This window comes from Mobula birostris, chromosome 18 (assembly GCF_030028105.1).
Source record: "Mobula birostris isolate sMobBir1 chromosome 18, sMobBir1.hap1, whole genome shotgun sequence".
Classification (NCBI taxonomy): Eukaryota; Metazoa; Chordata; class Chondrichthyes; order Myliobatiformes; family Myliobatidae; genus Mobula; species Mobula birostris.
Genome location: NC_092387.1, coordinates 10,916,317 through 10,943,818, shown reverse-complemented (window position 1 = coordinate 10,943,818; position 27,502 = coordinate 10,916,317).

Below are 27,502 nucleotides of genomic sequence, written 5' to 3'. Positions count from 1 at the left end.
CGGATTTAACCCGAACCTAATCACAGGACAATTTACAATGTGCAATTAGCCTACCCAGCACATCTTTAAACTGTGGGAGGAAACTGGAGCACCCGGAGAAAATCCACACATTCCACAGTGAGGATGTACACAGATTCTTACAGAGGATGCCGGGATTGAGCTCCAAATTCTGACGCCCGAGCAGCCATAGCATCACGCTAACTGCTATGCTACCCTGGTGTCCACAGGTTTGAAGTTGACGTGAAGGCAGATGAAATCATGGATAGGGAGAAATTTTGTCCGTCAAAGACAAATGGACAGTTGGGCATAATATTGGCAGATGGAATTTAATTCCAGTAATTGCACTTTGGGAAGTCAAGTGGGGGTAGAACTTATGCAGTGAAAAGGTAGGGCACTGAGAGATGCTGTTGAATAGAAGGTCCATGGATTCAAGTCTATAATTCTCTTATGTGGCAACACAGGTAGATAGAATAGTAAAGAAAGCATATGGCATGCTTGTTTTGTAGGTAGGGGCATAGAATATAAAAACTAGGATGTTATGTTACAACTATACAAAACAATAGTGGACCGTACTTGGAGTATTTTATGCAATTCTGGTCACCACACTGTGGAAAAGATGTAACTGCACAAGAGGGTACAGAGTATCAGTATCAGTATCTTGAAAGATCATTTCTAATGCCACCACAATCTCTACTGCTACCTCTTCCAGAACCCTGGGGTGCAGTTCATCTGGTCCGGGTGACTTATGTACCCTTGGGTCTTTCAGCTTTTTGAGCACCTTCTCCCTCATAATAGTAACTTCTCTTCCCGCACACCTTTCAACACCTGGCACATTGCTAGCACCTTCCAGTAAAGACTGTTGCAAAATACTCAATTAGTTCACCTGCCACCCTCTTGTCCCATGTTTTTATTTCTCTGGCCTCATTTTCAAGCTGTCCTATATCCACTCTCATCTCTCTTTTATTTTTTATATACTTGAAAAATCTTTTTCTTTCCACTTTGATATTCTTTGCTATCTTGCTTTCATATTTCATCTTTTCCCTCCTAATGATTCTTTTAGTTGCTTTCTGTAGATTTTTTAAAGTTTCCCAATTCTCTATCTTCCCACTAATTTTTGCTTTGATGTATGCCCTCTCTTTTGCTTTTACATTAGCTTTGACCTCATTTGTCAGCGACGGTTGTGCTACTTTGACATCTGAGTATTTCTTTGCTTTTGGAATACATCTATCCTGCACCTTCCTCATTTTACCCAGAAGCACACACCATTGCTGCTCTGCTGTCATCCCTGCCAGCAACTCCTTTCAATTTACTTTGAGCAACTTTGTGGACATGAGAAAGACACCCGCATGGTTTGTTGCCTCCCGGGTGCCAGGGTCCGGGATGTCTCTGACCAGGTGCACGACATCCTGGTACGAGAGGGAAAGCAACCAGAAGTCGTGACACATGTTGGGACCAACGACATAGGCAGGAAGAGGGATGAGGTTCTGAAGTGTAAGTTTCGGGAACTAGGCAGAAGGCTGAAGAACAGGACCTCGGGGTGGCGTTCTCAGGATTGCTGCCAGTGCTACATGACAGTGATGGTAAGAATTGGAGGAGATGGCAGTTGAATGCGTGGCTGAGGAGTTGGTGCAGGGAGCAGGGTTTTAGATTTTTGGATCATTGGGATCTCTTCTGGGGAAGGTGGGACCTGTACAGATTGGATGGGTTGCACCTGAACTCGAGGGGGAGCAATATCCTTGCAGGGAGGTTTGCTAGCATGGTTCAGGAGGGTTTAAACTAATTTGCAAGGGGGATGGGACCCAGAGCGATAGAGCAGTGAAAGAAGTGCATGGAGTAAAGCCAGATCTAACATACAGAGAGGCTTTGAGGAAAGAGAAGCAGAATAAACGGTGTAAAGACAGTAAGGTAGAAGGGCTGAAGTGTGTGTACCTCAATGCAAGAAGCATCAGGAACAAAGGTGATGAACTGAGAGCTTGGATGCATACATGGAATTATGATGTAGTGGCCATTACAGAGACTTGGCTGGCACCAGGGCAGGAATGGATTCTCAATATTCCTGGATTTCAGTGCTTTAAAAGGAATAGAGAGGGCGGAAAAAGGGGAGGAGGGGTGGCATTACTGGTCAGGAATACTATTACAGCTACAGAAAGGGTGGGTAATGTAGCATGATCCTCTTTTGAGTCAATATGGGTGGAAGTCAGGAACAGGAAGGGAGCAGTTACTCTATTGGGGGTATTCTATAGGCCTCCTGGCAGCAGCAGAGATACAGAGGAGCAGGTTGGGAGGCAGATTTTGGAAAGGTGCAAAAATAACAGGGTTGTTATCATGTGTGACTTTAACTTCTCTGATATTGATTGGCACCTGATTAGTTCCAAGGGTTTAGATGGGGCCGAGTTTGTTAAGTGCGTCCAGGACGGATTCCTGTCACAGTATGTGGACAGGCCGACCGGGGGGTATGCCATACTAGATCTAGTACTAGGTAATGAACCGGGTCAGGTCACAGATCTCTCAGTGGGTGAGCATCTGGGGGACAGTGACCACCGCTCCCTGGCCTTTAGCATTATCATGGAAAAGGATAGAATCAGAGAGGACAGGAAAATTTTTAATTGGGGAAAGGCAAATTATGAGGCTATAAGGCTAGAACTTGCGGGTGTGAATTGGGATGATGTTTTTGCAGGGAAATGTACTATGGACATGTGGTCGATGTTTAGAGATCTCTTGCGGGATGTTAGGGATAAATTTGTCCCGGTGAGGAAGATAAAGAATGGTAGGGTGAAGGAACCATCGGTGACAAGTGAGGTGGAAAATCTAGTCAGGTGGAAGAAGGCAGCATACATGAGGTTTAGGAAGCAAGGATCAGATGGGTCTATTGAGGAATATGGGGAAGCAAGAAAGGAGCTTAAGGAGGGGCTGAGAAGAGCAAGAAGGGGGCATGTGAAGGCCTTGGTGAGTAGGGTAAAGGAAAACCCCAAGGCATTCTTCAATTATGTGAAGAAAAAAAGGATGACAGGAGTGAAGGTAGGACCGATTAGAGATAAAGGTGGGAAGATGTGCCTGGAGGCTGTGGAAGTGAGCGAGGTCCTCAATGAATATTTCTCTTTGGTATTCACCAATGAGAGGGAACTTGATGATGGTGAGGACAATATGAGTGAGGTTGATGTTCTGGAGCATGTTGATATTAAGGGAGAGGAGGTGTTGGGGTTGTTAAAATACATTAGGACAGATAAGTTCCCGGGGCCTGACGGAATATTCCCCAGGCTACTCCACGAGGCGAGAGAAGAGATTGCTGAGCCTCTGGTTAGGATCTTTATGTCCTCGTTGTCCACAGGAATGGTACCGGAGGATTGGAGGAACGCGAATATTGTCCCCTTGTTCAAAAAAAGTAGTATGGATAGTCCGGGTAATTATAGACCAGTGAGCCTTACGTCTGTGGTGGGAAAGCTGTTGGAAAAGATTCCTAGAGATAGGATCTATAGGCATTTAGAGAATCATGGTCTGATCAGGGACAGTCAGCGTGGCTTTGTGAAGGGCAGATTGTGTCTAACAAGCCTGATAGAGTACTTTGAGGAGGTGACCAGGCATATAGATGAGGGTAGTGCAGTGGATGTGATCTATATGGATTTCAGTAAGGCATTTGACAAGGTTCCACACGGTAGGATTATTCAGAAAGTTAGAAGGCATGGGATCCAGGGAAGTTTGGCCAAGTGGATTCAGAATTGGCTTGCCTGCAGAAGGCAGAGGGTGGTGGTGGAGGGAGTACATTCAGTTTGGAGGATTGTGACTAGTGGTGTTCCACAAGGATCTGTTCTGGCACCTCCACTTTTCGTGATTTTTATTAACGACCTGGATGTGGGGGTAGAAGGGTGGGTTGGCAAGTTTGCAGATGACACAAAGGTTGGTGGTGTTGTAGATAGTGTAGAGGATTGTCAAAGATTGCAGAGAAACATTGATAGGATGCAGAAGTGGGCTGAGAGGTGGCAGATGGAGCTCAACCTGGAGAAGTGTGAGGTGGTACACTTTGGAAGGACAAACTCCAAGGCAGAGTACAAAGTAAATGACAGGATACTTGGTAGTGTGGAGGAGCAGAGGGATCTCGGGGTACATGTCCACAGATCCCTGAAAGTTGCCTCACAGGTGGATAGGGTAGTTAAGAAAGCTTATGGGGTGTTAGCTTTCATAAGTCGAGGGATAGAATTTAAGAGTCACGATGTAATGATGCAGCTCTATAAAACTCTGGTTAGGCCACACTTGGAGTACTGTGTCCAGTTCTGGTCACCTCACTATAGGAAGGATGTGGAAGCATTGGAAATGGTACAGAGGAGATTTACCAGGATGCTGCCTGGTTTAGAAAGTATGCATTCTGATCAGAGATTAAGGGAGCTAGGGCTTTACTCTTTGGAGAGAAGGAGGATGAGAGGAGACATGATAGAGGTGTACAAGATAATAAGAGGAATAGATAGAGTGGATAGCCTGCGCCTCTTCCCCAGGGCACCACTGCTCAATACAAGAGGACATGGCTTTAAGGTAAGGGGTGGGAAGTTCAAGGGGAATATTAGAGAAAAGTTTTTTACTCAGAGAGTGGTTGCTACGTGGAATGCACTGCCTGAGTCACTGGTGGAGGCAGATACACTAGTGAAGTTTAAGAGACTACTAGACAGGTGTATGGAGGAATTTAAAGTTGGGGCTTATATGGGAGGCAGGGTTTGAGGGTCGCCACAACATTGTGGGCCAAAGGGCCTGTACTGTGCTGTACTATTCTATGTTCTATGTTCTAACTCCTCTCTCATACCACTGTAAATTCCCTTACTCCACTGAAATGCTGCTACATCCGACTTTACTTTCTCCCTATCAAATTTCAAAGTGAACTCAATCATACTGTGATCACTATGTCGTATGGGTTCCTTTCCCTTAAGCTCCCTAATTGCCCCTGGTTCATTACATAACACCTAATTCAGTATAGCTGATCCCCTAGTAGGCTCATTGACAAGTTGCTTTAAAAAGCCTCTTGTCGGCATTCAACAAACTCACTCTGCATCAAGGCAGCTGCATGAACTTCAAGTTGGAGACAAAAGGCTGTTTGTAAAGTAGATGCAAAGACCAAAGCCCAGCTGGATAAATGGAAAGGCAAAAAGAAAGGAGTCAATGGAGGTATGAGAACAGAGGATTTGTCACATGATGTTGTGGAAGAGCAAACCAGACCATAAAGGGAGCTACAGAAGGAAATGATCCAGTTGACTAAATGAGCCTTCCCAAGATCAAGATACACAAACTAGAAGAAGAAAAAGAGTGAAGAGATGGAGAGAGAGAAAGTGAATGTGAAAGAGAAAGGTGTGAAAGAGAGAAGGAAAGTGTTAAAGAAAAAGAAAGGGATCAAGACAGATCCAAATAGAGAAAAGGAGAGGAAACGTGTCCAGAGCTGTCAGAGCCATTTCCTGCATACTCAGAAGCAAATCCTACAACCACCACAGTCTAATAGCCTCTGAAGCTCCTCAATCGCATCTAACTCCACCATTATTGTTGTGCATTTAATATTCAAAAGGTTTCAAAGGTACATTTAATGACAGAGAAATGTATACAATATACATCCTGAAATGCTTTTTCTTTGCAACCATTCACAAAAACAAAGGAGTGCCCCCAAAGAATGAATAACAGTTAAATGTTAGAACCCCAAAGTCCACCCCCAGATACCCCCCTCACACACGTAAGCAGCAGCAAGCAATGACCTCCCCTCCCCCCACCGGCAAAAAAAAGCATCAGCACCCGCCACTGAGCACTCAAGCATGCAGCAAACGTACCGGCAAAGACATAGCATTGCAGTACTCCAAAGACTACGCATTCACCTGGTACTTATACAGGTTCTCTCTCCCTAATAAGGAAAAAGAGGTGTCTCCATTTCACAGCGAGAGGGGAGACATGATAAACACCTTGCTGGTTTATGATGTTAAAAGTCCATTGCATCGCTTTTTCCGAGCTCTGTGCCCAAAGATCTCAGGTCTCTGGGCACATAGCCAAAGATCTTCCAGCTCCCATGACATACTGGTCCGGGACACCAACCTATATATTTCAATAATATTTGAGTAATCTTGCATATATATTGTTTGATTAAGTTTTCCTGTCTGTTTAAATAATTCATTACGAGCTATGTGTACAAATACATGAATTGCATTTGACATCACATTACCACGTGATATGTTCATGCCTCGCTTAAAGTAAAAACGATTTTACCACCATATTTTGGATTCCCCGTGACTTTCTTTGAATTAATTTAATGTTTTGAGGATACAGAACATAACAACGAACCCTGGCAATGCATTCTAGGCACTGACTACTCTATGTGTAAAAATCTGGCCTGTACATCTTCTTTGAAGGAACACTGGCAATGCACTGGAGGAACTCAGCAGGTCAGTCAGCATCAGTTGAAAAGATTAGTCGACGTTTTGGGCCAATCACCTCCCTACTTCACCTCCCCCACCCCTTTGTCTTACAAATTACTGTTTTTTTCAACTACCAGCATACTTCAAACCCTCCCCAAAGTTCTTCCTTCAGTCCTGACGAAGGGTTTTGGCCCGAAGCGTCGATTAATCTTTTCAACTGATGCTGACTGACCTGTTGAGTTCCTCCAGCGCATTGTGAGCGCTCCTTTGACAGCAGCATCTGCAGATTATTTCGTGTTTACCATCTCCTTTGAACTTCCCTCTTTCACCTTAAATGCATGACCCCTAGTAGTAGGCATTTCTATCCGGGGAAAAAGATTCTGGCTGTCTACCTTGTCTTTGCCTTTCCGTCAAGTCTCCTTCAGACTCTACCGCTCCAGAGAAAGCAAACCAAAATTGTCCAACCTCTCCTTACAGCTCCTACCCTCTGACCCAAGCACCATCCTGGTAAACCTCTGCCACACCCTTTTCAAAACGTCTAGATCCTCTACAGCCTTCCTGTAATAGGGTGACCAGGAATACACTCAGTTCACACTGGGAACAAACCTGATGTGAGGTCTCAGACGGGGAATACAGTATATCTGCAGGAAATTCCAGCTTATGGAAGGTATCAGCAGTAGTGAAAGTAGAGTGTTCAGTGTATTGCAACAAGAGACACCTGGCTTCACACTGGATGACAGCATATCTGGACTGGGGAATGGGATTAAGGGCATGATGGGTGGAAATTGGCCCATGGACCACGCCACTGATGACCACATGGAAGTAAAAGGAGTCAATGCACTGACTCATTTGGCAGAAACTGGGAGAGGGATCAGACTGTGAGCTCAGCAGAGGGAGACGATGAGAGGAATGACGAAGGTTTCGAATTGGTTTCAGTGACATGGTCCTGAGTGACACTGTGGGACCCGTGGAAGGTATTGGAGCAGAGACAGAATTGGTATTAAGCTGGCTGATGAAGATACACTCTCATTCACTGAAAAAAGAATTGGAGGTGTCGTTCGAGATTCAAAAATAGAGACACATCAACGGTGGTCTTGTGGTAGCTTCAAAATGAAGACACAAAGCTAGAAAATTGTCACAACTCCAAACCAAACAGTTGATGAAAATCAGCTGACCCAAAGCTTCATAATCCCTACTTCGTGCACATTCCTTGGTGCTTTAGATGGTTGTCATAAATATGTCTTCTCATTTCTCATTTTTCCGAAAACCTCTTTTCCAGGTTTAAGCATCACCCGTCATACCACACACAAACTTTAACCTCAGTGAGATTTGCAGCTTTGTTATTCTGAAGAACATCAGTTATTGTTTATTCACAGAACAAGCAGATTTAATTCGCCATTTCTTAGAACGTAGAAGAGTAGGGCACAGGAACTGGCCATCTGTCCCACAATATTGTGCTGAACCAGCTAGAACGCAAATCAAAAACACCCAAGCACTAATCCTCATGCCTACTCTATGTCCATACCCCTCCATCTTCCTCACATCCATGTGCTTTTCAAAAAACCTCTTAAAAGCCTTTAATGTATTCGCATCTACCACCATACCAGGCACCATGTTCCAGGCACCCTTGACTCTCTGAGTGAAAAAACCTTACCCCTCACATCCCCTTTGAACCTACCTCCCACATCCCCTTTGAACCTACCCCCTTTCACTTTCAATGTCCTCTGAAAGCTTCAATGTCCTTCCTATAATGGAGCAACTAGAACTGTACGCAATACTCCAAATGTGGCCTAACCAGTGTTTTATAAAGTTGCAACATAACTTCCTGACTCTGAACTCAATGCCTCAACTAATAAAAGCAAGCATTCCATAAGCCTTCTTCTCGACCTGTATAGCCAATTTCAAGAAGCAATGAACTTGGATCCCAAGATCTCTCTGCTCAGCAACACTGAAGTGAAACATCTCACATTTACCTGGGTTGAACCATGTCTGCCATTTCTCAGCCCACCTGACCTATAGTGTGCTGTATTCTTGTCAATCTTCTACAATGTCCACAACTCCGCCAGTCTTGGTATTAGCCACAAACTTACTAACCCACCCAACTACATTTTCATCCAGGTCATTTATATACATTACAAACAACTGAGGTCCCAGACAGATTCCTGAAGAAATCCATCAGTTACAGACCTTCAGCTTCAATGAGTTCCTTTGACCACTACCTTCTGTCTTCTATGCATAAACCAGTTCTGGATCCAAACAGCCAATATGCTGTGAACCCCATGCATCTTAACCTTCTCAATTAGCCTCCAATGAAGTACTTTGTCAAATGCCTCACCAAAATCCATGTGGACAACATCCACTGCCCTACCCTCATCAATCTCTCTCATCACCTTGTCAAAAAACTCAATCAAGTTGGCAAGGCATGAGCTGCCACACACAAAGCCCTGCTGGTTCTCCCTAACTAGGCCATAGGATTCCAAATGCTCATAAATCCTATCCCTAAGAATTTTCTCCAGCCATTTACCTACAACTGATGTGAGATTCACCAATCTGTAATTCCCAGGATTTTCCCTTGCTCCCTACTTAAATAGAGGTACAACATTAGCCACCCACCTGTTCTCTGGGACCTGACCTGTTGCTTAAGAGGACACAAAGATACTGATCAAGTGCTCAGCAATCTCGTCTCTTTCCTCCTTCAATAACTCTGGGTAAATTCAATCTCTTTATTTACCTTATCCACCTTCATATTCATTAGGAGGCGCAACACTTTCTCCTCCTTGATATCTAAACCCCTCAACATATTCATACACACAGCACTGATCTTCTGGTCCTCCATATCCTTTTCCGTGGTAGATACTGAAGTAAGGTACCCATTAAGTACTCAATAACAGCCACTGGACTCCAAAGCGAGATGCCCACCTTTCTAAGGCTTCATATGTCTGGGGTGTATACAACTTTCGCCCTTCCAAATCTGTTGCCACCCAAACCCCAGTTTGTGTGAATACTGTGTAATTTACTGTCCCCAGCAATCACCTGTCAGCAAGAAATAACATTCGTACACTGCATGCAATTATAAAGAAGTATATTTAAGGATGTTAACCTAAGCAAGCAGTTATTAAAGGAAAGAAAGAAAAAACAAGAAGAGCCCATTATACTTAAACAGTCACATATACATATAGAAACATAGAAAACAGACCCTTTGGCCCACAAAGATCTGCTGAACATGTCCTTACCTTAGAAATTACCTAGGGTTACCCATATCCCTCTATTTTTCTAAGCTCCATGTACCTATCCAGGAATCTCTCCAAAGATCCTATCATTTCCTCCTCCACCACCACCACTGGCAGCCCATTCCACGCACTCACCACTCTCTGCGTAAAAAACTTAGCCTGACATCTCCTCTGTACCTACTTCAAAGCACCTTAAAACTGTACCCTCTCGTGCTAGCCATTTCAGCCCTGGGAAAAAGCCTCTGACTATCCACACGAACAATGTCTTCCATCATCTTATACACCTCTGTCAGGTCACTTCTCATCCTCCGTCGCTCCAAGGAGAAAAGGCTGAGTGCACTCAACCTACTCTCATTAGGCATGCTCCCCAATCCAGGCAACATCCTTGTAAATCTCCTCTGCATCCTTTCTAAGGTTTCCACATCCTTCCGATAGTGGGGCGATAGACCTGAGCACAGTACTCCAAGTGGGGTTTGACCAGGGTCCTATATTACCTCTCAGCTCCTAAACTCAATCCCACAATTGATGAAGGCCAATGCACTGTATGCTTTCTGAACCACAGATTCAACCTGCGCAGCAGCTTTGAGTGTCCTATGGACTCAGACCCCAAGATCCCTCTGATCCTGCACACTGCCAAGAGTCTTACCATTGATACTATATTCTGTCATCATATTTGACCTGTCAGAATGAACCACCTCACACTTATCTGGTTTGAACTCCATCTGCCTCTGCTCAGCTCAGTTTTGCATTCTATCAATGTCCCGCTGTGACCTCTGACAGCCCTCCACACTATCTACAACACCTCCAACCTTTGTGTCATCAGAAAATTTACTAACCCATCCCTCCACTTCCTCATCCAGGTCATTTATGAAAATCACAAAGAGTAGGGATCCCAGAACAGATCCCTGAGGCACACCACTGGTCACCAACCTCCATGCAGAATATGACCCATCTACAACCACTCTTTGCCTTCTGTGGGCAAGCCAGTTCTGGATCTACAAAGCAATGTCCCCTTGGATCCCATGCCTCCTTACTTTCTCAATAAGCTGGCATGGGGTACCTTATCAAATGCCTTGCTGAAATCCATATACACTACATCTACTACTCTACTTCCATCAATGTGTTCAGTCACATCCTCAAAAAATTCAGTCAAGCTCGTAAGGCATGACCTGCCTTTGACAAAGCCATGCTGACTATTCCTAATCATATTATGCCTCTCCAAATGTTCATAAGTCCTGCCTCTCAGGATCTTCTCCATCAACTTAGCAACCACTGAAGTAAGACTCACTGGTCTATAATTTCCTGGGCTATCTCTACTCCCTTTCTTGAATAATGGAACAACATCTGTAACCCTCCAATCCTCTGGAACCTCTCCCATCCCCATTGATGATGCAAAGATCATTGCCAGAGGCTCAGCAATCTCCTACCTCACCTCCCACAGTAGCCTGTGGTACATCTCGTCTAGTCCCAGTGACTTATCCGACTTGATGCTTTTCAAAATCTCCAGCACATCCTCTTTCTTAATATCTACATGCTCAAGCTTTTCAGTCCACTGTAAGTCATCCCTACAATTGCCAAGATCCTTTTCCGTAGTGAATACTGAAGCAAAGTACTCATTAAGTACCTCTGCTATCTCCTTCGGTTCCATACTCACTTTTCCACCGTCTCACTTGATTGGTCCTATTCACTCACGTCTTATCCTCTTGCTCTTCACATACTTGTAGAATGCCTTGGGGTTTTCCTTAATCCTGTTCGTCAAGGTCTTATCATGGCCTCTTCTGGCTCTCCTAATTTCTTTCTTAGGCTCCTTCCTGCTGGCCTTATAATCTTCTAGATCTCTATCATTACCTAGTTTTTTGAACCTTTCGTAGGCTCTTCTTTTCTTCTTGACTAGATTTGCAACAGCCTTTGTACACCACTGTTCCTGTACCCTACCATCCTTTCCCTGTCTCATTAGAACATACCTATGCAGAACTCCACGCAAGTATCCCCTGAATAAAGGAAAGGTACGTTGCATCTGGAGTTTCTCTGGTTGGCGGACGATTTCCCTCCACGCCTCTCTGCCGCAGTGGGGAACCGCGTACGAGGCAAGTTACAGCAGTGGTTTGCCATTGCCTTCTGCTGGCTGAGTTTCCAAAGAGAGCACCAGCTCATAACCCAGCACGGATGGAAAGTGTGCAAGGGAGCTGGCTGGATTCAAACACAGAACCTTTCGTCCCGAAGTCCGGCACTAATGCCACTACGCCACCAGCCGGGTCCATCCCCTGAATATTTGCCACATTTCTTCCGTACATTTCCCTGAGAACATCTGTTCCCAATTTATGCTTCCAAGTTCTTGCCTGATAGCCTCATATTTCGCCTTACTCCAATTAAACGCTTTCCTAACTTGTCTATTCCTATCCTTCTCCAATGCTATGGTAAATGAGATAGAATTATGAACACTATCTCCAGAATGCTCTCCCACTGAGAGACCTGACACCTGACCAGGTTCATTTCCCAATTCAGATCAAGTACAGCCTCTCCTCTTGTAGCTTATCTACATATTGTGTCAGGAAACCTTCCTAAACACACCTAGCAAACTTCACCCCATCTAAACCTTTCGCTCTAGGGAGATGCCAATCGATATTTGGGAAATTAAAATCTCCCACCTCAACAGCCCTGTTATTATTACACCTTTTCAGAATCTGTCTCCCTATCTGCTCCTCAGTGTCCCTATTACTATTGGGTGGTCTATAAAAACACCCAATAGAGATATTGACCACTTTCTGTTCCTAACTTCCACCCACAGAAACTCCATAGACAATCCCTCCATGTCTTCCACCTTTTCTGCAGCCGTGACACTATCTCTAATCAACAGTGCCACACCCCAACCTCTTTTGCCTCCCTCCCTGTCCTTTCTGAAACATCTAAATTCTGGCACTTGAAGTAACCATTCCTGCCCCTGAGCCATCCAAGTATCTGTAATGGCCTCAACATCATAGCTCCAAATGCTGATCCATGCTCTAAGAACATCCGCTTTGTTCATAATAGTCCTTGCATTAAAATAGACACATCTCAAACCATCAGTCTGAGCGCGTTCCTTCTCTATCACCTGCCTATCCTCCTTCTCGCTCTGTCTCCAAGCTTTCTCTATTTGTAAGTCAATCGCCTCTTCCTCCATCTCTTCAGTTCAGTTCCCACCCCCGAGCAATTCTAGTTTAAACCCTCCCGAATAACCTTAGCAAACACAATGGAGCTTAAATCTTCCAGAAGCTGTTGTCTTTAATGTACACACTGCACCTTCCAAATGTCGCTTGAAATCCATCCTGAACAAATGTGCTCTTTCATGAGAGTGCTGGTCCATCCTCCTTGATTCCCTTCATCTGCCCGAAGCACCTTGTGCAACAGGGATGGCATCCTCAGCCATCTTCCCTCCTGTCTTCTCCCAGCTCCCGCCAACAAGGACCTCGACCCACACCAGTGTCCCGCACAAAAAATCTCCGCTCAGCGTTCTCTAGAACCTTCTCCCAATTCCACCATCCTGACTGGCTGCCACCACATCCCTAAGTTCAACAATACAGCCCCTTATTTCACCTCAATCCAAACAGGCTGAAAGCAGCGGGCTGTTCTTACAGAACTGTTGAAATGAAATAACTGCAACATCGCAGTAAAAATCTTAGCCAGGGTGTTAAACTTCCAAAACCTGGCACATTAGTCACCCATTCCTGCCCCTCTCTCAACCAAGTTTCAGTAATAACTACAACATTATAGTTCTATGTACTGATCTATGCTCTAGATTCATCACCCTTACCCATATCTGCCGAGCATTAAAATACACACACTTCAAATTATCTGACCCATCTTAATTGTTATTTCAATTTTGCCTTTCAATATCTTCCCTGACATCTGTCTTCTGATCAATCCTTCCCTTACTGACCTGGGGCTCCAGTTCCCATCCACCTGTAAAACTACTTTAAACTCTCCCGAGTAGTGTCAGCAAACCTCGTGGCCAGGATATTGGTTCCCCTCCAGTTCAGGTGTATAGGTCAACCCTCCCCAGAAAGGGTTCCAGTGATATAAGAACTTGAAACCCTGCCCCCTATACTATCTCCTTAGCCACTCATTCATCTGTGCTATCATCCCATTCCTACCTGCACTAGCTTGTGGGACTGGGAGTAATCTCTGGAGGTCTTTCTCTTTAATCTCTTTCCTAACTCTGTATGTTCACTGCGTACGACCTCTTCCCCTCTTCTGCCTATGTCATTTGTGCCAATATCCACCACAACCTCTGACTGCTCCCCCTCCCCTTTTGAACGTCCTGCAGCCACTCCGATGCATCCTGGACCTCAGCACCCGGGAGGCAACACACCATCCTGGTCTCTCTTTTTGCTTCCCTAACTATCGAGACTTTACCCTTTCCCGTCGAGCCTCAAAGCTGGCCACAGTGCCACTAGCCTGGTAGCTGGTACCATGACCTGATAGGTCAAGGAATTTTCCAGAATTTAGAAGAATGAGAGATCTCACCGAAGCTTAACACATTCCCATAGGTTTCAGCAGACTGGATGCAGGGAGCCTACAGAAGAAGATGATCATAAGCTCAATAGATTCTGCAGATGCTGGAAACCTTGATCAACACCTACAAAATGTTGGGGGAGCTCAGCAGATCAGGCAGTGTTAGTCCTGATGAAGGGGTTCGGCCCTAAACGTTGACTGTTTATCCCCCTCCATTGCTGCTGCCTGATTTGCTGATTTCCTCTAGCATTTTGTGTGTGTTGTTGAGGTAGACAACTTGGTCAATATGGACAAGTTGAGCAGAAGGACCTGTATCCATGCTGTATAGTTCCATGACTTTCCAGAATTTAGAAGAATGAGAGACCTCACTGAAGCTTAAAGCATTCCTACAGTGTTCAGCAGACTGGATGGTAACAGAAGACAATGATTATTTGGAATTTTCTGTTAATCTGAGAAGAGATTTTGTTCATTCCCACAAAGTACATCCTCTTCAATAACCTATTCCCAATCCATATCAACACATTACAAGCAATGCCACATGCTGTAATCTTTGTGATCAATCTCCTGTATAGAACGTATCAAAAACCACCTGAAAATCCATCGGTTCTCCCCCTTTTCTATTCTACTAGTCTCATCCACAAAGAAATCCAGTACATTCGTTAAACATGTTTTTCCTCTGTGCATTCTGATCAATCCCAGTGAGGGCCAGAAGGAGCTATGCTGCTATTGATGTAAAATTCTCCTTGGCATCTTGGCATGTCTCATGAGGTCGTGACATTTTATTGCCATTGCCCAGGTATTCTCAGTCTTGGCTGACATGAGTTTTCCTCACTTCTCAAGATCTTCGAAAGGTGACCCTGGTTAGTCTACTTGCCACCTTGGCCCACAGAACCCCCTTGCTAGCCATCGTGACAGACTGGTGAAATATGGAACGACATGGTACTATGTTTGCCCCCCTCTCTCTTTCAAACATGCACGCGTTGTCTATGTCCATGTGTCTGTGGAGGGAAGGCAGGTTACAGTTTGGGAAAGCACAGCACCATGGAGAGGGGACAGAATGGCGTGGAGTTGAGTAACAAGGGGCCCATGATGTTTATGTACATGATATGGGAGAGGAGACTGATGGAGATGCAGAAAAGGCAGGGGAGGCTGGAGCAGGATGAACAGTGGAGATGAAACAACCCCCAACACCTTCGCAGCTATTCTAAGGCATAGTGAGCAAGGAGGTATTCATTCTGAAGTATGAGAATTTAGCTGAACGGTATATCTCAACAACATTATCAATTGCACCAATGTTATTGGTGAAATTCAATCCTTTTACACAGGATCCTTAAAAAATCAAGAATACTCTTAAGTTCCAAGGTTGTCAAGCTGAGGAGTGATAGTGGGGACAATCTCCCACTACCTAAAAGTGCTCCTCACAGCATGCGCCTCAAATAGCCTCTGACAACCGGGTCCAACTCCTGGCCTTCTTGTGTGGCTTAGCCTCTAAGCCCAGCGGAACTGTTTCTACTGACGGGAGAAGGGGCGAAGGCAGGTTCTGGCGCCTTAAAACCAGTGCGTCGGGTAGATGGAGCTCGTCAGCCTGGGAAGGCATTCCATCAAAGAGAGGGAAAACTCTGATATCAAATCTCCGCTGCCTTGCGGCCATACCCACTCATGGGAAAGGCTTCGGGAGTAAACCCTGAGGACAAATCCGGAGCTGGAGTCCCTAAGGCAGTCTGACATTGCCTTCAACCTTGTTCTGGCAAGTCCTGCGACGACACTGGTGCCAAGCTGTATCGGCCCTTGCCCTTCCCTTGGACAACATTGGTGTTGTGGAGAGGGGAGACTTGCTGCATGGGCAACTGCCAGTCTTCCGTACAACCTTGCCCAGGCCTGCGCCCTGGAGAGGACACTCCAGCGTCGCCTTCTCCACGATGGCACAACACGGAAAGCAGCAGTCTACGCTGCTCTACCAACACAGACTGAAGCAAGACTTTCCAGGCGCAGATCCATGGTCTCGCCAGACTAACGGGTGCCACCACTCTTAAGCGGGAAATCAGGAGGGCAAAGAGATGGATCTGGCAGGTAAGATTAAGAAAATCCAAAGAGGTTCTTTAGAGAAAAAGGGTGACGAAGGAGAGAGTAGTTCCTCATAGAGATCTGCAGGGCTATATATGTCTTGAGCTGCAGGATATGAGTGGGATCTTTAATGAATATTTCTTCTCAGTGAATACTGTCCTATAGAATCTAGGGAGAGCTAGATATATCCTGAAGACAATTCCCCGGCTGACCAAGGACAACACTTCATATGCCTTCTCAGTAACCCAATCAACTTGCAACTACCTGCTGTCCATTTGTTTCCTTTACTCCAGTGGTGGGTGGCAGGTAAAGCACAACATTGAGTTGCAGCCTTGAATTGAAGATACTCCAGATCACATGCAATCCATCAGCTTTGATTTTCTACAGGCCTGATTCCAGAGTACAGGTCCAGAGCTCCTTGTATAACAAGCCTTTCAATCCTGGAATCATTTTTGTGAACCTCCTGTGAATACTCTCCAATGCCTGCAAATCTTTTCTTAGATAAGAGGCCCAAAACTGCTCACAATACTCCAAGTGAGGCCTCACAAGTTCCTTATAAAGGCATAATATTACATCCTTGCTTTTATATTCTAGTCCTCTCGAAATGAACGCTAACATAGCATTTGCATTCCTCACCACTGACTCTACCTATAAATTAACCTTTAGGAAATCCTGCACAAGGACTCCCAGGTGTCCCTGCACCTCAGAATTCTGAACTTTCTCTCTATTTAGAAAATAGTACATTTATGAAATTGCTTTTATTTCTTCCTTCAAAGTGTATGACTATACACTTCCTGGCACTGTATTCCATCTGCCACTTATTTGCTTGCTCTTCTAATCTGTCCAAGCCCTTCTGCAGCTTCTTTGCTTCCTCAACAACTACAGTGAAAACTGATGCAAAATACTTATTACGTTCACCCACCATTTCGTTGTCCCCCATTACCACCTCTCCAGCATTATTTTCCAGTGGTCTGATATCTACTTTCACCTTGCTTTTACTCTTAGATATCTGAAGAAACGTTTGGTGTCCTCTTTAATATTATTGGTTAGCTTACCAATAAGCTAAGATTCGGCGGGGGGGTGGGGGGCGGGTGCGCGGTGCCCGGCCGGGGTCCGTGGTCAAGTGGTCGGCGCCTTGGGCCGGCTCCCCCACTGGACTTAGTCTGATGAGGAGGGTGTGAGGACACCCAGCAGGACTAAAAAAAACAGGACCTGACAAAGTGTGGATGAGCTCCTTGTGAGCCAATGACCATCTTCCGAGGAAGAGATTAAAGCCTCACCACGTATCTACGAATTGTATGCTATGCACCTAGTTAGAAGAGACATGATGAACTTGGGGGCTGCACGGTGTGCCTGGACCTGCCCAAGGCCTCCGCCTAAGGAAGGGCGGAGCTCGAAGAAGCGCCCGCGGCTGGAGGCCAACACGACCTTGGGCTCGAGCTCAGCGGGGCGGCGGCGGGCGGTGCCAAGATGGCCAGCGAGAACAAACTGGAGGAGTTGCTGTACTCGGTGCTGTCGCAAGATCGAAGAAGATGGAGGTGCATAGCCACCAACCCCGGATTCAGGACGACCCCCACTCACTGACTGATTGACCTTTGTATTCCATCTTTTCCCTCTTTATGACTTTTCAGTTGCCTTCTGTTATTTTTAAAGGCTTCCCAATTCTCTAACTTTCCATTAATTTTTGCCTTTAGGATACTTACTTTTTCTTTGGGATGTATCTATCTTCCACCTTCCTAATTCCTCCCAGATACACTAGCCTTTGCTGCTCTGCCATCATCCTTGCTAGTGTCCCCTTCCAATCAGCTTTGGCCAGCTCCTCTTCCATGCCTCTGAAATTCCCTTTACTCCACTGTAACACTAATACCTCTGACTCTAGCTTCTCCTTCTCAAATTGCAGGGTGAATTCAATTATATTATGATTAAATTCAATCATATTAGACAGAGAAACTGAGAAAAAGAAAGATGACAATCTTACAAAAGCAAGGTGGGTGAGGGTATTGTCTTCAGGGATAGAACCAGAGAGATCCAAACAGTGAAGAGAAAGGAAGAGGTAATCCAATTGAATTTGATGGCAGGGCGAAGGAAACTTATTTATTTAATGCCGCAGGGATTTTATATCTGATTGCTCAAAGGATTAGTATTTACTTCCTGGAAAATCTAGTACATTCCTAATGCCAGGCAGCCTTAATATTAACCACTTCAGTTCAACATATGCCTTTAAAATGTAACTTATTTCCAAACTGGTCAAGGGTATCCAAAAGTGTGATGCAAAATGAAGCATGTTTAGGTATTCACTTTCCTAATATGTAGAGAATGCCATGACTGCAATGTTAAATAGATAATGTGTTAGTGTTTAAATGTTGTTCAGTGACCATTTCTTCAGTAAATGAGCTTGCCATATACAGTGAACATAAAGCCAGGTTCTAATTTCAGCTTCACTCTACATAAAACTGCAGAGAGCCACCTTGAGTTTCAATGATAGCTTTAATTGGTACACACACTAAAGTAATGTTGTTTAGCACTTACTCCTGGTAGATGAACAATGGAACATTGATTATACGGACAGCGCCCAAAATAACCTTTATTAGAAAAATCACAAGAACACATCAGCTGAGCAGTTCCACATTTATCAGTCAGCATGTGGCCACTCTGACCCACTGCACAGTACTTCATCATTGAGCGATCAGTCCTTGAACGTAGCTCTTTCTATTGAACCACTTCTGGCACGATTTCAACCTTATCACTTAGGACAGGACGAGAATATCCTGATCTGTTCCACCACTGGAAGGAGGTTTCTTATTAATTGACATACTGTTTTGAAATTTCAATTAATTTAACTGACCTAATTTAGCAGATTGTCCTTTTAAACAAGGCAGCTCTATTACTTTTCAATATTATTTTAACTCTTGGTTGTAGTTGGATATCTATAATAAACATTAAACTCTCTGTCTCAGATTACATGCTGCCTTTAGCCATTCTACATAGTGTTGGTCACAGTGTTGTACACAACCTGCCGTGATATCACATTGAATCACCACTGTATGAAAAAGGCTGTTTCACCAAATGATGTCTATTTTCTGAATCCTAATGATTATAGAAATCAAACTAATTGAGCATAATATATATGTCTGGAAGAAGAGGATCAGATGAGCGAACATGGACTGATGGAGCGGGGGATCAGGTTTGACTAATCATTTAGCATTTTTAAGGTTGGAGGTGCAGAGTAGATGAGGGAGAACCTGTTGATGTGACATATTTGACCTTTTGGAAGAGTTTGATCTCACACAAATGAGTAAATTGGTTTATTATAGATAAAGGATAATTGTTATAATTAGGAGATAATTAAAATCATAGTGCACAATTTGAAAGATAATAAACTGGCATGGATTGAGGGTTAGTTAATGGCAGGGAACAGAGGAGAGAGAAGTAAAGGGGTAGTTTTTGAACTGGAGTCTGTGAGTAGCAGAGTGTTGCGAGGATCAGAATCAGAATTGGACTCAGGCTTACTGTCACTGATAGTAAATGGTGAAATTTGTTTTATGACAACAGACATAACAAATTACTGTAAGTTACAATAGAAATAAGCAAACAAATAAATAAATAAAATAAAATAACATGAAAGAGGAATAGTGAGGTCGTGTTCATAAGTTCATGGACCGTTCAGAAATCTGTTGGCAGAGAGGGAGGAACAGTTCCTAAAATATTGAAGATCCTGTTACTAGTAATGAGAAGGGGATATGTCCCAGGTGGTGAGCATCCTGAACGATGGATGCTGCCTTCTTGAGGCACTGCCTTTTGAAAATGTCATCGACCGTGGGGAGGCTTGTACCCCTGATGGAACTGGCTGAGCCCACAGCCCTCTGAAGCATCTAAATAACCCTGTGCATTTGTGCCTCCAACCGAATGTTGTTGCAGCCAGTCAGAATGATCCGCGTGGGACATCTGCGGAAAATTGCTAGCCTTTGGTAACGTACCAAATCTCCCAAAACTTCCAATGAATTATAGACTTTGGCATGTCTTTATTGTGATTTTGTTGATATGTTGGGCCCAGGATAGATCTTCTGAGACGTAAATGCCAAGGAATTTGAAACTGTTGACTCTGTCCATCACTGACCCCTCAATGAGAGCTAATGTGTGTTTCCTGAAGTCTACAGTCTATTCCTTGGTCTTGTTGATGTTGAGTACAAGATTGTTGTTACAACACCACTTGACCAGCTGATCTATTTCACTCCCATATTCCTCTTCATCAATGCCAACAACAGTTGTGTCATTTGAGTTGTGCCTCACCACACTGTCATTAGTGTGTAGAGAGCAGAGCAGTGGGCTAAGCACACATCCTTGAGGTGTGCCTGTGTTGATTGTCAACAAGGAGGAGATGTTATCAGCAATCTCTACTGAGTGTGGTCTCCCGATGGGGAAATGAAGAATCCAGTTGTACGGGGAGGTAGAGAAGCCCAGGTTTTGAAGCTTGAAGGACTGAGAGGATCACGTTGTTGAATGCTGATCTGTAATTGATAAACTGCAGCCTGGCCTGGGTCACATCAGTGCTAGGACTACAGCTATTCACAATATAAGTATATCAGTGATTTGGATGAAGCGGCTAAGTATAATATTTCCAGGTTTACTGCTGAGGAGGGGAGCTTAGGAGAATCAATGGCACCTAACAGCGACCTCTTTGCTTGCGTCTTCGGAAACAGCTCATTTCTACCTTTAATATCTTTATTTTTCTCTTTTAGGGTTCTTTTGAAGACCCTGACCTGCAGTTACACGCAGGCTTCGGTTCTTTGCGGGAATGGGACCCGTTCTCGGGGTTCCATGACTGGCCATTATTCGATGTGCAAGAGGGTTTGGCCTGAGAATTTCCATCGTGTTCAGAAGCCTAAGGTCTCAGGGCTCTGGAGACGGGCGGATCGAGGGTCGATGTCACAGCAGGAGACTCGTGTGTCATCGGGAAGGCCAGAAAATCTTTCACTGTGGGCCCAAAGACCCGAGGTCTTTGCGATCTTCAGACACAGAGCTCGAAAAAAGCGAGAAAACGGACTTTTAAGATCGTAAACCAGCAGGTTGTTGTTATGTCTCCTGCTTGCTGTGAAAATAGGGGACACCTCCCTCTCCCTTACCAGGGAGAGAGAGAACCTGTGGGTTGTTGAATTCGGATGAAATGCAAATCCTTTGGGGTAACTTTGGTCTGCGCCTTTGCTATTGCTTAGCACACACTTGGGCTCAGTGACGGTACCAATGCGTGTTTATTTTTGTCAGTGGGTGGAGGGGTGATCATTGCTCACTGCCGCTTACGTGCAGGAGGGGGACTTTGGGGTTCTCACGTTTAACTGTCGTTCATTCTTTGGGGCACTTCCCTGTTTTCATGGGCGTTTTGCGAAGAAAAAGCATTTCCGGATGTATATTGTATACATTTCTCTGACATTAAACTTGACCTTTGAGCATTAGCTGTGAGAATGCAGGCAGGCATCGGCTGATGTGTGATGTGGGCAAGGAGATAACACTGAAAATCTGAGGCCATCAACCTTTGTACAAAAATAAAAAGGTAGGATACACTTTAACTGCAAGAAATTGCAAAGCGCTAGTGTTCAGAACTTGGGTGTCTCTATACATGGTTCACTGAACGTTAATGAGGGGGTAAGAAGAACATAGAACAGTACAGTACAGAATGGATCCTTCAGCTCATGATGCTGTGCTGACTTTTTCACCTTCTCCATGATCAGTCTAACTCTTCACTCCTACATAGCCATAACCCTCCATCTTTCTTTCATACATCTGCCTATCTAAAGAAAGTAATTTGGAAGGCAAACAGCATGTTGGTCTTTATTGAAAAAGGATTGCAGCACAAGAATAGGGACATCTTGTTCTAATGATGTCAGTGTGACCACATCAGGATATTGGGCAGAGGTCTGGTGTCCCACCATAGGAAGGGCACAACTGCAAATGAGTGACTGCTATGAAGTTTTCACCCAACTGATTCCTGCCACGACAGGTTTGTAGTATGAGGAGATCAAATAGACTTGTTCTGTACTCTTTTGAGTTTACAAGAATGAGAAGTGATCTGATTGAAACTTACACAATTCTTACAGGATTTGATAGGGTCAATGCAGACATATCTTTAGATAGCTTGAATGCAGATACCTAAAACCCAGGTCACCACCTCTGAATACAAGATTGGCCATTCGGGACATGGATGAAATGAAACTCCTTCTCCCAGACAGCGACTCTCTGTATTCCTCTACCCTAGGGGCCTGTGGAGGCTGAGTCAGTGAGTGAATTCAATGCAGGGATCAATAGGTAGGGAAGAGGAGATTTGATAGAAGTTTATAAAGCAATGTGAAGTCTAGACAGAGTAGACATCCGATACGTCTTTCACAGGGTTGAAGTATCTAATACTAGAGAGCAGGTATTTCAAGGTGGGTTGCGTTGAATTTCAAAGGATAAGGTGCAGGGCAATTACACCCTCCTGAACGTTCCTCTTGATCCCGACATAATTTTCAACATGGGTCATCCACTTCTACAATAGTTAGTCTCCAAGGTTGTTGCTGCTTGTACTCCCAAGTCTTCCATTCTTATCCTTTTCCTTACCAAATCAATCCGTTATGTTTCAATTTTGTACTGGCCTGAGTCAGCTTCTCATCGGGTCTGGCTCAAGGCTATAGGCAGTATGCAGGTAATTTCCTTTGTCTTTACAGATCAGACCAGTTCAAGCCAATTTAACCATGTTAGCCAAATACTGGCTTCAGGCTACTTCAGATCATAGGCAGTTCTTCCTACAAGGCTGCCATTTTTACAAAACCAATGAAGTAGCTTCTTATTTGGAATATCAGCAGATCCTCAGCAGGAAACTCCAATTGCTCCACCTTCCATTTGCTAGCCTTTGGTAACATGCCAAATATCACAAAGTTCCCAATGAAGTATAGACTTTGGCATGCCTTTATTGTGATTTTGTCAATATGTTGGGCGCAGGATAGATCTTTTGAGATGTTAATGCCCAGGAATTTGAAACTGTTGACTCTGTCCATCACTGAGCCTTTAATGAGAGCTAATGTGTGTTTCCTGACTTCCCTTTCCTGAAGTCTTCAGTCTATCCCCTTGGTCTTCTTGATGTTAAGTGCAAGGTTGTTGTTGTTCACTTTCAATTGCTCTGATTGAGACATCCCTGAGCAAGAACCAGTTCACTAAACAGTTCACAAAATGGTAGCTGCAAGGACAGTCTCACAAAATGGCAGCATCCATGCCTTCAGCAATATGGCAGAACAAAGACATTTGCTTTGTCAACTTACAATGCCCTTGGCTCATTCCTGTTAGCTAATTCTTTCAGGGCAACAAGTCATTGGTTTAATTAGCTCAGCATAGCATGATGGGCAGACGGTCTGTCCATGTACCATTCCATGTTCTATATTCTATGAAAGCAAGGGAAATGCAATTATTGCAGGAGTGTGACACTGAGGTCAAAGACCAGCTCTGGCGTTATTGGCTGGAAAAAGAGCTGGTTGGACTAACCCTGCTTCTATTTCTTGTGTCACAGGAAATACTTTAATTGTGAATGTGTAATGGTTTATCTTTGATCAGAAAAAGGTTAAATTGTGGAATAAAGACAGCCTAAAAACAGAGGAACGATCAATGTTCCAGCTGATCTTATCAAATATGTCATCTCACACTCTGTTGTCACCACATTGTATCCTGTGTGAACTAAGCTGTGATCGGCTGCCAACGAGTAGTTCAACTACAATAAAACGATTGAGTGGCAAGAGAAGTGGGATGCCCACAACCGGGATAAAAGAAAGAAAAATGCAAGAAGCAGAAGAAACTCATGTAGAAAGACTCAAGCAAAAAGAACGGCTTGGGCCTCAAGCAGAGAGATGAGAATTGAAGAAATAAATGGATGGAGAAGTGTAGGATTTTGTGAATAAAACATGCAAGAGTTGCTGTATGTGCATATCAAAAGCTGTAGCCCTTTTCTTCCATTACGGACAAACCAAAAACAGTCACCTTACATTGATGTCATTACATCAGACATTAACTCTTAAAGTTAACACAAATCAATGACAGCATTTGTGAATTATGTAGAACAGTTTCCATTATGAACAATATGTGTCATCTATCACCCATTGCATTACCCTACACAGGTACCCCCCCCCCCCCGAGAATTCACCAAAATCAGCATCTTGGAACTCGTACGAGCCATTCGGCTCAGATCCTACATGCTTGGTTGGAGTAACAGCAGGAGCCTCTAGCTTGCCCAGGAACATACTGACACACGTGGTCATGTCGTGACACAGGGGATATGGTAGTAGAACCATCCAGGCCTTGGTGGATCGGTTTAAGGTGATCTGCAGAAATACATACAGGTTTACCTTTCCTATCTACAATAGATGTCTTATTCCCCCATTCCAATGCGTGGAATGAGCCATTGCAAGGGGGCTTAAGGGGAGTTGACGTGCATCATGGTGGACAAAACTGAATGAGGTAGAATGGAAGCCAACTGGAACCCAAGAGGCTGTTAGACCTCTTATATCCCGATGCGCTGGCACGGTTGAAGCTGCATAGCAGTCAGCACCTGTTGGCGATCGTGCCGAAGTATGCATGGAAAAACTTAGACCTGGCATTGAATCCGAGTCGTGGGGATGAGTCTGCTGGAGTCTCTGCTGACAGGGCTTAGAGGAGGAGGAACAATGCACCTCTGCCTGGCTGAGTGTAGACTATCGGCCACTTTAGCAAATCCCCTATAGTCTTTCATAGGTGTATTAGCAAGGGTTGTGTGAACTTGATCAGGCATTTGTCCTTAAAGAATTCTTTAAAAGTAAAACAAGAATTGTGATTGCCCAGGAGAGACAGCATGTGGTCCATTAATTCTGAAGGTCTAGTGTCACCCAGGCTGGGCAAGTAGAGCAACCATATGGCACACTCTGACTCACACAGTCCAAAAGTCAGGTAATAGGTGAGCTTTCAGAGTGACATATTTATCACGTACAGGCAGCTCTTCTGGCTGAAGTGGAATTACTTAATAAAATTTGGTATCATCTGCAGTGTGAACTGGGCTTCCACTTGTGCAGACTCCGGGAGCTTCAAAGCGACTGCATTGTTTGACAGGTTGTTGAGCAACTCTGGAATTGTCTGAGAGCATAGGGGTCACCAATGTAGGATTTTGTAAATAAAACATGGCAAGAGTCATTTTATGTGCTTAACAAAAGCCGCAACCCTTCACTTCCACTAACCAAAAGCAGCTGCCTTACACTGACATTATTACATCAGAAAAACCGTCTCTTAAAGTGAACACAACAGCTCAATGGTGTTGATGAATTACGTAGAACAGTTTCTATTATGAAACAATATGTGTCATCTGTCACCCAATACATTACCCTACAGAGGAATAAGGCAACTTATCCATACAATGTATCCCACATTTCATGCCTGGTGAAACTTTCTGCCCACCATTGAGACTGTGTATAACCTCTCCAGTGTAAACATCCTCTTGAGCAGAAGATCTGAGGGAATTGTGATCTTAGCATTAATTTTTTTGGAATTAGAGTAGTGTCAGGTCACTTGACTTCTTCACAGCAAGTCTGAACCTACTTCCCACTGACACAGTCACTGTGGGACCACTACAGGTGGTCGAGCTCACCAAGTCAGGATTTGGGATGAAGGCTGACGATGACTGACTGATAATGGTATCAGCTGATTGATGATTGATTTATGTATGTTTTCTAAAAGAATTCTCATTGGGATCACAGATCATTAACCCGATCTCTACCCCACTGTCTCAAGTATACTGACCATATCCCAATGCCTTCACCACATGGCTTTGGTGTGTTTGTTGGCCAGTGTGTTGAAACAGCTGTGGTTAGCAGCAGCTTATTGTTTCCAGTGTTTGGAAGCCATTCTAGTTCAGCCAGTTTGTTGGAACTAGTGTATGGGTGGGATCTTGTTGGAGGTAGCATCAGAAGTTGATGTGATGGGTCCTGATGTGTATGTTTGAAGGCTGGGTGTATTTTGGAGGTTATGTATTTGCTCCAGTCTTTTGTAACTGGTGAGATGGAGGCAAAGCCAATGAACCTGCAGCTGTGTGTTGAGTGCTATTGCTAAGGGCAAGGCGTTAGCCTCCAGCACACCGTCTGTGTGGCCACTTGTGTCCTCAGTAACCATGGTGCTTTTGTGCCTCAACATAAGAGGGCTGTGACTGGTGTCTGGTTGGACACTGAATTCCCCTGACTTTGGATCCTGATGTGGTTGGTGTGTGATGTGGGGCAGACTCCAACAGGACAACACGTTCCCCATTAAATAGCGAAAATCTACAAGGGGAATCTTTCTAATTTAACCTATCTAATTTAATGTGAGGATTAGTGCAGGATTATCTGCTTGCAAACAGGAGCTTGATATAGATAGCATGGGTCTGTTGGGTCTCTCAATATTAAATGACCCTCTGATTCTTTGCCTTGATTCCCACTGGACGGTGTCAACTTCACTTTAGAAAAAGTTGCAATACATGTATTCAGTTCAACTTGGAATCCAACCACACATGAATACCCATGAATACAGCCAAACGAAACAGCATTACTCCCAGGCCAAGGTACATGTTTGCATATTTGCATATTACCTCTTCTGTAAATCTATTTAAACAACCAATTCCCATGTGAGATCATTTCCCAAATAATCATCATCCTGTCAGGTTCTCTGAAGATACTTTCTGCAAATATGTCCTGCAAAAATGGGAAATGACATAACATTTCAGTGGCGAGTACTTTGCTCTGCTTAATACCTTGAGGTCGTGCATCAGACAGCTTGCTCCTGTTGAGCTGTTTTCACCTTGCTGTGGAAAGGATGGCGAATCAAGTGACCATTTCCTTTTGAGGTGGAACCAGCCTGGTATGTCCCTGGTGAAGTATTTCTGGTGTTCTAGAAGGAAGGTGAATCAGCAAGACCAATATCAAACTTCCTTGGGATGTCATGTCAGTTCAAGGTGAACTTTGACTTCACAGCGTTTATGATTCAGTCAATGTTTCAAGTTATGTGGGGACCTTGTTGAAAGCACATTGCCTTGACTATCTGTTCTTGTTCCAGTAATGGATTGTGTCTCTGATTTTTCCCAGGAAACTGACCTAATACAAAGCAGTTCCTTCAGCAGGGTTTTGTTTTTACCTCGGTACTGTCTCCCCCATCAACCCCATGTCTCATGATTCCCCTAACTTCAGTGATTCTGTTAATATCTGAATTGAATATTCTCAGTCAACTCTGAAGATCCACCACCCTTCTCTACAACTGAACAAATTGGATAACCAGACCACAGCAGATTTTAAAGTGCTGCTGGTCATATTTGACGTGGAAAGACACCAAGAA